The sequence below is a fragment of the Etheostoma spectabile genome, unplaced genomic scaffold (assembly GCF_008692095.1).
Source record: "Etheostoma spectabile isolate EspeVRDwgs_2016 unplaced genomic scaffold, UIUC_Espe_1.0 scaffold352, whole genome shotgun sequence".
Classification (NCBI taxonomy): domain Eukaryota; kingdom Metazoa; phylum Chordata; class Actinopteri; order Perciformes; family Percidae; genus Etheostoma; species Etheostoma spectabile.
Genome location: NW_022605591.1, coordinates 697,383 through 706,442, shown reverse-complemented (window position 1 = coordinate 706,442; position 9,060 = coordinate 697,383). Strand labels below are relative to the sequence as shown.

Genomic DNA, 9,060 nt, shown 5'->3' with positions numbered 1-9,060 from the left:
CCTTATTTATCTGTCTAAGGTCATGTACTAAACGCCATGACTCGTCTGGTTTCTTAACTGGAAAAATGGGCGTGTTACATTCACAGGCGGGGTCCTCAACTAGAATGCCTGCTGCCTTCATGTTCTGCACGACAGGGGCAATTCCTTTAATTGCATCGGGCTTTAGGGGGTACTGTCTTACTCTTGGCCTGTAGGATGTCTTAGCATGTACTTCTACTGGTTTAGCAGTCTTTAGTAAACCTACATCTGTTTTGCCTGTAGACCAAAATGTTTGGGGGACTGCTGAAAATGGGTCAACATTTGTTTCAGCAGTGAAAAGCTGTTGTGGTCATGCGTCGAGGTGAATGGTTGGTTTAGTAACTGTCACCCAGTGGACTCCTGTCCGGGTTACTTTCCCTATGCCCTCTAGTGTGCATTCGTCTCCAAGGGGTCCGGGACCCCACTTTTCTTCTCTGAGTGTTGCCAGTCTGGTCACTAGGCCTCCAAGCTGGGGCCATCCTCTGGTATCTGATGACCTGGCCAGTGAGACGTGTGGTTTTCCATATGCTTTGTAGAGGGCTTTGATTGGCTCTGGTAACATCACTGTGGCTGCTACATCTCCTTTCTGGGTAACATAGACATAGTCTACTGTGACTGTCTGTGGGCCTAGCTTCTTGAACTGTTCTTCATAGCTAACCACACTATTGATCTTATTCTCAAAGGGGTTATCAAAGAAAGGGTCTACATAACCTAGGGAGGCGTGGCTGTTCAGGCCTCTCATATTTCATGGTCACATGCAATGGCCATTCCTTTTGAGGAATGATGCCTGTTTTCTCTGATATATCTTCAATAGGTGATCTACAACGGACCTAGGGCCCGTGGTGGCAAGGTCCAGGGCGAAGAATCGCTTTGGCGTTCCTCGTCCTTCATGGACATAGGCTGAAGTCATTTTTTCTGGCCTCATTCCTCTTTTAGTGGGGACTAATGCTATTTGTCAGTTGTTTCATTAGGTCCCTCCCTAGCAGATTTACTGGGCAATCTGGACTGATAAAATTCTGCTGTATGGGCTTCGCCATCTTCGTCTAGTACAGAGATTGGTTTAGAGATTTTTAACAATTGTGATTTACCATTAGCTGATACTACGGCTATCCATTTGTGGCCTGGCCTTACTGTGGGGTTTCTATCTTTTAGCACTGTCCTATCTGCCCCTGAATCAAATAAAAACTTTACTCTTTCTCCTCCAATGGTGAGAGTGTAATAAGGTTTTTCGTCTTCTTTCAGGGATAGGGAAAATATTTGAGTCAAGTCCAATATTTCTACGGGTTTTCCTTGGTTTGGGTCGTCGTCTTCTGTGGGAGTTGGCTTGAATCTTCAGTTTGCGTCAATCCTCAATTCATCCATCTTGGTGGTACTCTGGTTATGAGGTGGGGGTCGGAGAAGCGCGTCGCTTCTCTCGTCTGTCCTTGCCGGACTCTGGCATTCTCGACTATATGGCCTGGTTTTGTCGCAGTTGTAGCAGCGGTTGTGTTTTGGCTTTTGACCTTTCCCTTGGCCTTTTCTTTTGTGGCCCTTGGTAAAAAGCCGTGGCTGTAACCAGCTTGGCCACGTGCATGCAGTTGGTGTCAGCGTTTTTAATTATGCAGGACCTCCTGGCATGTGCTGCCCATTCCCATTAGCTGTGGCGAGGGTGGCAGTCCTCCAACCAACCTGGTGTTTTCTGACAAAGTCGGCTTGGCAGTCTCATGTTGTTCAAGAGTTGTTGTTTTAGCTGACTGATGTTCCTTCCGCACTCCCGTCACTACCAGCCCGCTGTTTGCTTGAAAACATCTTCCAGTCTTCCTCGAACTGATAGACGTCTACCGGACCAACCTAAGGCCCCGTCCTGCGAAGGGTGGACGGCTGGTCGACAGATTTTTCGGCCTACGTCGCGCGGTCCTGGTCTTCTCATCTGTTGACTTCCCGGGTTTCGGCACCCAGAAATGTCAGGTTCATAACACTTTTAACTTACTAAATAACACGATCAAGCAAAAAAAGCCAGACGGCAAATGTGTATTAAAAACATTGCAAGAGGGAGAATCAGAATAGCCACCTATCTGCAGCATGCCTTTCTAGACCTCCGGGGATTTCTCTGCAGTTCTCTTGCTTTATTGAAAGTCAACACATAGAGATAACAAGAGGACAGAAAGAAGGACATCTTTATTTGGTTTATGGCTACCTAAAAGAACCTCCTCTGACTGACCTCGGATCTAAGGACACTGGTTATCTCTATGACACTCCACAGCGAGACATTATTGCCTCTTGGTTATGCACAGCAACTAAAGAAACAACACAGACACAGTTTGAAAGAAAAGCAGTATTGTTTAAATGTGCATTTAAGATTATAAATATAGTAGCATATAAGTTCATTTGAAATCAGGTATGATATTAATCATGAAAGCTATAATGAACAGCATAATATTGTAAGACACTACTGCAGAAAATAGAAATAAAAGATTTATAAAAAGTGAATTTCTCTGTCAAACCCCATATAAGGATGTCATCTATGTGCAGACGACTTCTCCTACGCTTTCTGTCACTTCAGTCACCATATGATAGGCGGTTGAAGTAGCGCCCCACATGGGGTGATAAAAGTGATGTAAATGGGCACGTCTTTTGATAATGGTTTCTGCCAAACCCCATCTTGGCATCCAATTTGTGAATATCTTTGCACCAACAGCATGTCACAGACCTTTCCCGCACACTGCTTTGTTAAGGGGGCAAGACGTTTCACAAATCTGATTTTGTCCTTCAATTTCTTTGGTGTGACCACTATGCCAAAGCACCGCTCTGTTGGCTGCTGACTCCTAGCTGCTCCATGTGCTGTAGTTCCTCTTCGACTTTGAGGCACTTTCAAGACAAAGGCTTGGGCCTCTGGTCTGAGCTAAATTGTGTACTGCTGCTGTACTCAATCAACCCCGCTGCACAGCTTGGGTATTGTTTTACACAGACAAGTCATGCTATCTACTTTGGCTACAAGTCTGAGGCAGATTTACTTAGCAGATCCTCTTCAGGTGCTCACTTCAATGTCCTCTGTGGTGCATTTACCCACCACAGAGTATTTTTCTGGCTACATCCAATACAGCGGTACAGTGCCTAGCCTAAACAGTGCTTTTTTAAATCTGAGGTGAGGTTGTATGCGGTGCCACAGCAAATCTGTCGTACAACCGCGCTCTAATCTGTGTATGACAAACATCAGCCCTTATCAATCTGTGAACCTCACATTAGTATGTATGATACGTCTGCAGATTTGGATGGCCCCAGAGCTTGCTGGTTAAATTTAGCTTTTCACAATTTGGCACAAAAGCCTTTGTGATGCCGTTGCGACCAAGTTACCATTTTCAGTTCATATATTGCATTTTTGGGGATATTTAGCACCTTTTAACACACCTGCCTCATCCCCCATGCAATTAGTATGTTCACCTTGATCAGTATCTATTGCTTATCCAGGTAACTAGCTACTGAAGTAACTGAACCATCTTCTCCACTTTAACCTGGTCCTGTGTACTTTGAAGTCTGAGATTCCGGTGGGTTTGAGAACATAATGCTGTCGCGGGTCGTTCTGTGGCCCGCTGCTTGCTTTCCTTGTTGAGTATTACATGCTTTGCCAAGTTCTCTTGCTTGCGCTTCTCCACATAAGTTCTTCCACAGCCGCCCATTGTCCCTATACTTTCGCTCACTGTATCAACCACATCATGTAGGGATCTAAGATATGGATAAGACGCGGCGGGATGATTCACAATGGCTTCAACCATCTTGCACTACAACCCGGTTTTGCCCTCTACTGCCCCCAGCAGTGTACCAGAATCACACCCACCTGTCTCAGAGCTTGAGCACATTGACTGTTCTAAGGACCCGGCTCAAACTGAAGATTGTCAGGCTTTGTATCATGAGAGTCCGAGACTTTAGAATCTTAAAAAAAGAAATTCCCAAATTATCCAAGCATTTTCCCACGTCTTGGGCAATGTGTTTCCATTTTACTATGTTGGAATGTGTCATTGCAGTCCTGAAAACATCCTTTGACCTCGTAAAGCACTAACATACAGCACTCCCACATAGGTTAATTTCAGTCTAAAATCCTCAGGCTAGGTCCAACTTAGGAGCCTGCTTAAATCAACGTTCAAAACACATGGCTCTTTGGACCCACTTTAGGTACAACTTTTTAAATATTCTCAAGTGACAGTTAAGATCATTTAAGAAACACCTTTTATTGAGCTTTACATTTAAAACACCCTGAAATCACAATCCAAATTATGGATTCACTCACATTCGGATGACCCTCTGGCTCCTGTTGAGAGAATAGGAATTACAAAAAGAAAAAACAAACAAAATTTCAGATAAGTAACAACCTACCTACTTTGGACATTTAGAAGCTGGATGCGTTTGTTGAGTACATCGTTAAAAGCCAGATGCGTCTTTGATATATTGTTAGAAAGTTGGATACTTCTTTGAGACATCCTTAAGAAAGCTGGATATGTTCTTTGAGACATTTGGAAAGCTGACACATTCTCTGGGAAGCTGGATACTTCAGGACATTGTTGGAAAGCTGAACATGTTCCCTGGGAAGCTGGATACTTCAAGACATTGTTGGAAAGCCCGGCTGTGTTTGAGACATTGTTGGAAAACGGGATATATTCTTTGGAATGCTGGCAAAGTTTTCTGAAAAACTGTCTAGTTTTCCGAGACATGTTTGGAATGCTGGATACTTTCTTTAGAAAGCTGGCTATGTTCTTTGAGACATTTAGAGAGCCAGACACTTTCTTGAGAATTGTTTAGAATGCTAGCTGTGTTTTCAAGATAATGTTTGGAAAGCTGATATATTTCTCTGAAAAACTGAACATTTTTCTTCAGTCGCCGTCGTTTGGAACGCTGGATGGTTCTTGGAAAGCTGGAGGTGTTCTCTGAAAAGCTTGCAATGTTTTTTGAGACATTGTTTGAAACTTGGATACTTTGATATACTGGGAAGCAGATGCCTTTACATGTTGAATTGAAACATGTCTTTCACGGACAATGTGTTGAAGCATGTTGTTGGCTTGATGGTGGGACTCAGTAGACCTAAGTATGAACAGACAGATGTTGGCATGTATATTAGGATGTTTTTTTCAGTTCAACGGGCAACCACCAACCTTCACTGGAGTGTGCAGATGCACAATATACCCACACCCAGCTGTTCAGACTCAAACCTATTCAAAAAGAGACGCAACAGTCCCAGAGATGTACACTGCATCTCACCCTGCAAAAAAGAAATAGCATATGTGTGCATTGAGAAGTGAGGGAGCGGTATTAGCAAAAATTGTTGAGTTTAAAACATACCTGTGAAAGCATTGCTGGATCAGCTGGACCATCAACTTTTTGCTGAAGAAAATCTCATTTTCTATTCCCATACTCCTTGCCAAGCTGGAGACACCAAGAAACATTTGGGTGTTCATATTTCAGATATAAAATTGTTAGTGTTCATTACATTAGTACCAGCAGTACCTGACTGTGGATCCACAGCTGTTGATTGAAAAGAGAAGAGAGCCCTGGTGCCATCCATCTCTTTGGGTACACAGTTTCGGTCTACCAGGTTGATCCTAGCAGGAACTCCTTCACTTGTGATGACCAGAGGCAAGTCAGCCACCACAGTTATCCTTCCATCAGCCGACACACTGTGAGAAATGAGTTTTAGCACTTGCTAAACTATGGAGCTCTCATACAAAAACAAGAAAAAAGTCCTTACCAATGAGTTCAGTAGCAGAGAACCGACAAGTCTTTACAGTTCTTTTGGACCTCTAATGTCTGATGGTCCCGAATGGAGATCAAAGTAGTCCAAAGAGCCATTCAAAGTAATGTCCTAAAAACACATGCAGCGTTTTGACTAATGTCCATGTAACAAATAAATCCCATTTAACACAAGTGTTGATGCTTCCAGTTTCCCCTTGTACTTGTAGCCATGAGTGAAGAGCGGCACCTCGAGCAGCAGTCTCTGCTATGTTGCTCATGATGTACCTGCTTGCTGCCAGCTCTGATGTCAGCAGCTCTGAGCCGTACAGATCTCCCACAGTAGTCAATGGCCGGTGGTCCAGTTTAAAGCTGATTCCAGACGCCAAACAGAAGCATCAAAGGCTGGAGGAGCTGTAATACAACACATAGTTTACTCTGCTCATGCAGAAGTAGACTGACCAGGTCTAAAATAAGGGACTTACTTATACATGTAACTATCGTTACACCATCACTGATGCTACTTAGTAAAAAGGCTTTTTTCAGGCCGAACAGTCAGTGTGTAGTTTATGTCCAGCATGTGCTAATGTTGCATTCTTGATGAATTAAACAGAAAATAGTTAGTCAAGAGGATAAGTTCCCATGCGTAGAGCAGCATGAAATCTGAAGGGTACAACCACAATGCAAAGAACTTTTAACCCGCTGCGAGCACAGGGTCATCAAAGGTTAGTGTGATGAACCATGAGTGTGGTTTTGTGATGTTGTCGTTGCTTGTATTTTAAAACTTTAAATTCTGTCCATTCAAATGAAACGCAGCCACACAACGTCTTCAGGACGTCGGATAGACTGAATGCCGCTCTTAGAAACTGTTCCTGAAAAAAGCCATTTAGATTAGTTTCTTCAACCTGGCAAGTCCTTGTTAGACTTACTGTTGCAGTGAAAACAGGGCGTGGCAGCAGGGAGTGTGCCAGTGTCCTTGTCACACGAGTCTTGTGTTACATGATCCCCATCCAGTGAGATTTGCTCCAAGTAGAGATGAAAGATGTAGAGGTTCCCAGATGCAATGCTCTTGAAAGAATAAGTCAGAATTTATCTGGATCAGAAGTCCTCACATTTTAAAAACTGTGGAATGAAAAATAACCCAGCCTCCTGACCTTCCTGTATCCTCCTTCAGCCTTATAGGGGATGCTGATCTCAACTGTGGAGTTGTGCTGTCTTCACAATATAGCCGCTCTTCTCTGCAACTGACTGCTCCACAAGTTCACCATTGACCCAGTTGACCTGCATCCTGTTTATGACTGACACCAATGGATGCAGCACCACAGAGTCTCCCACTAATGTACCACTGTTGTCATATGATCCTTTGTCTGTGGGATATTACACCAGTATTAGTTTTGCTGCTATGTCAAAAAAGAAAAAAAAAAAGCTCACAGTATAAGATTGTATACTCACATGGAGCAAGCAGCCACCAGTACCCTGACTAAAACCCAGCTTTGTCTGGAGAATAGTGTTGCATGGACCACCTCTACTGGAACACCATTCACCTCGGGGGAGAGGGGCACTCAAATTAAAATCCAGCTTTGTACTAAATCTTTCCATAACATTCTGGAATTTCAAAAAACAGGACTAGATGCCCTAAACTCTGCATTCAGTGGTTTACCTCAGTGTTTATGAGTCAGGTTGTCCATGCGGAGTACGAAATACAAGCTTCCATTTGTCAAGTCAAATCATATCCATGCGTCTTAGCCGTTTTAAGGCTGATGGCAACAGCTCCTGCTGTTGCTGCTGAACCATCACCTGCCAATCCGCGTGGCGAGGCATAGCCTGAAGAAAACACATTGTTTAAACTGCCATTTAGGTTGTAAACAAGATGACAAATTTCACACATTTCCTACAGACATAAACATACCGTTTTGACAACAGCATCCCAGTCACCCTTTTTTGTCCCAATTGACAGGTCACATCACTCCTCACAGACACCTACAAAAAATCAGGTTAGTAAACATTGGAAATTGCACATATTTCACATAAGATCAGCCAAGCTTACTTCCATGTAGTGACCTCACAGTGACCTCTCTGGGGACCAGGTGATAGAGGAGAACAGGTCTTGTTCAAAGCTAGGTGACTCTCTTTCCTTTGTGTGTCACATCAGGTTGAGTTGATGTGAACACTTCATCCTCCTGAACGTCAGTAAGATGTATGAAAATGGTGTGTCCCTGAACAAAAGCTACACATTGTGTGCATAATATTCAAACAGTTATGCATGCCATTTGTACGGACCTTGTTGTCACCGTGGCAGCTGAAGTAAGAGGCTCGGACTCCACATGTTCCATGCAGGGAAAACACCACACTGTAGCCACACTTTGCTGCATACTGCTTAGTGATGGGGTACACACCTGTCTCCTCTGAAGACACGTCCCTAGTTTGGTCCACTCACCAATATTTTTCACTCTTTAAATTCAATGAGTCACTTGGTTTAATTGGTCAGTTTTACTGAAAGTAAAAATCTGCCCGGTCAGTCTTAGAAATATCTAAATAAGGCTTAATAGCCACGGTAGCCAAATAGTGTGATCACACATGGTTTCTAGTTTGTAATGACGCTGTGCAAGCCTTACCAACAGCCTCAAAGGAAGGTCATTCCCAGTGTAGAAGAGAGTCAACAGCTATCATGAAATAACGATCACACGACACTCCATATGAAGAACTCCTGCATGACAATGGGTTAAAATCAAAATAGTGCTAAGGACTAACATGCATTGTTTAAGCAGATGTTTCATTCTTACCATTGGGATACATGACATTTGCAGTTTGTCCACACAGACAGGAGCAGGTTAAACTTTAAGACAAATCATGTATAAAAAACATCTATAATTGAACCATAGGTACACTATGGCAACCAACAGCTTGTAAATTGCCATGATCCAACACCTTACCTAAGAAACCCAAACCATAGCCACTGATGTTAGCAGTGCTAAAGCTAAGCCTAGCTGCTAGCAAACTACCCCCTGCGAACCAACAAAGCTAAAGTGAACCACTTGCTTGCTTTCTCTCTATCCTGGCCTAACTGCACTATGGGCTGCTGTCTGCTACACACCATCTTTATAAGTCAGTTTCTCTTACCCATGAGTTTAAAGGCAACTCTAACCTCATCACTGCAACTGATGAAAGAATCCTTGAATGCTAATAGCTACACAGTGTGCTGTAACACCTGAAGGCCTCTGGTTGGGTGGTAAATAGCCTAACTTTTTAAATGCTGGTGTGTGGCAGATAGCAGCATATTTCAGTGGGGGTTCAAGTTATCAACAAGCAAATCATGTTAGCATGGTCACCAAGAGCGTAATTGCC

General features: G+C 43.4%; 1 pseudogene; it reads right to left on the bottom strand.

Annotated features, from left to right (window-relative positions):
* Positions 1-5,143: 5,143 nt before the first annotated feature.
* LOC116686311 (uncharacterized) overlaps positions 5,144-9,060 on the bottom strand; it is a 114,164-nt pseudogene continuing 110,247 nt past the window's right edge.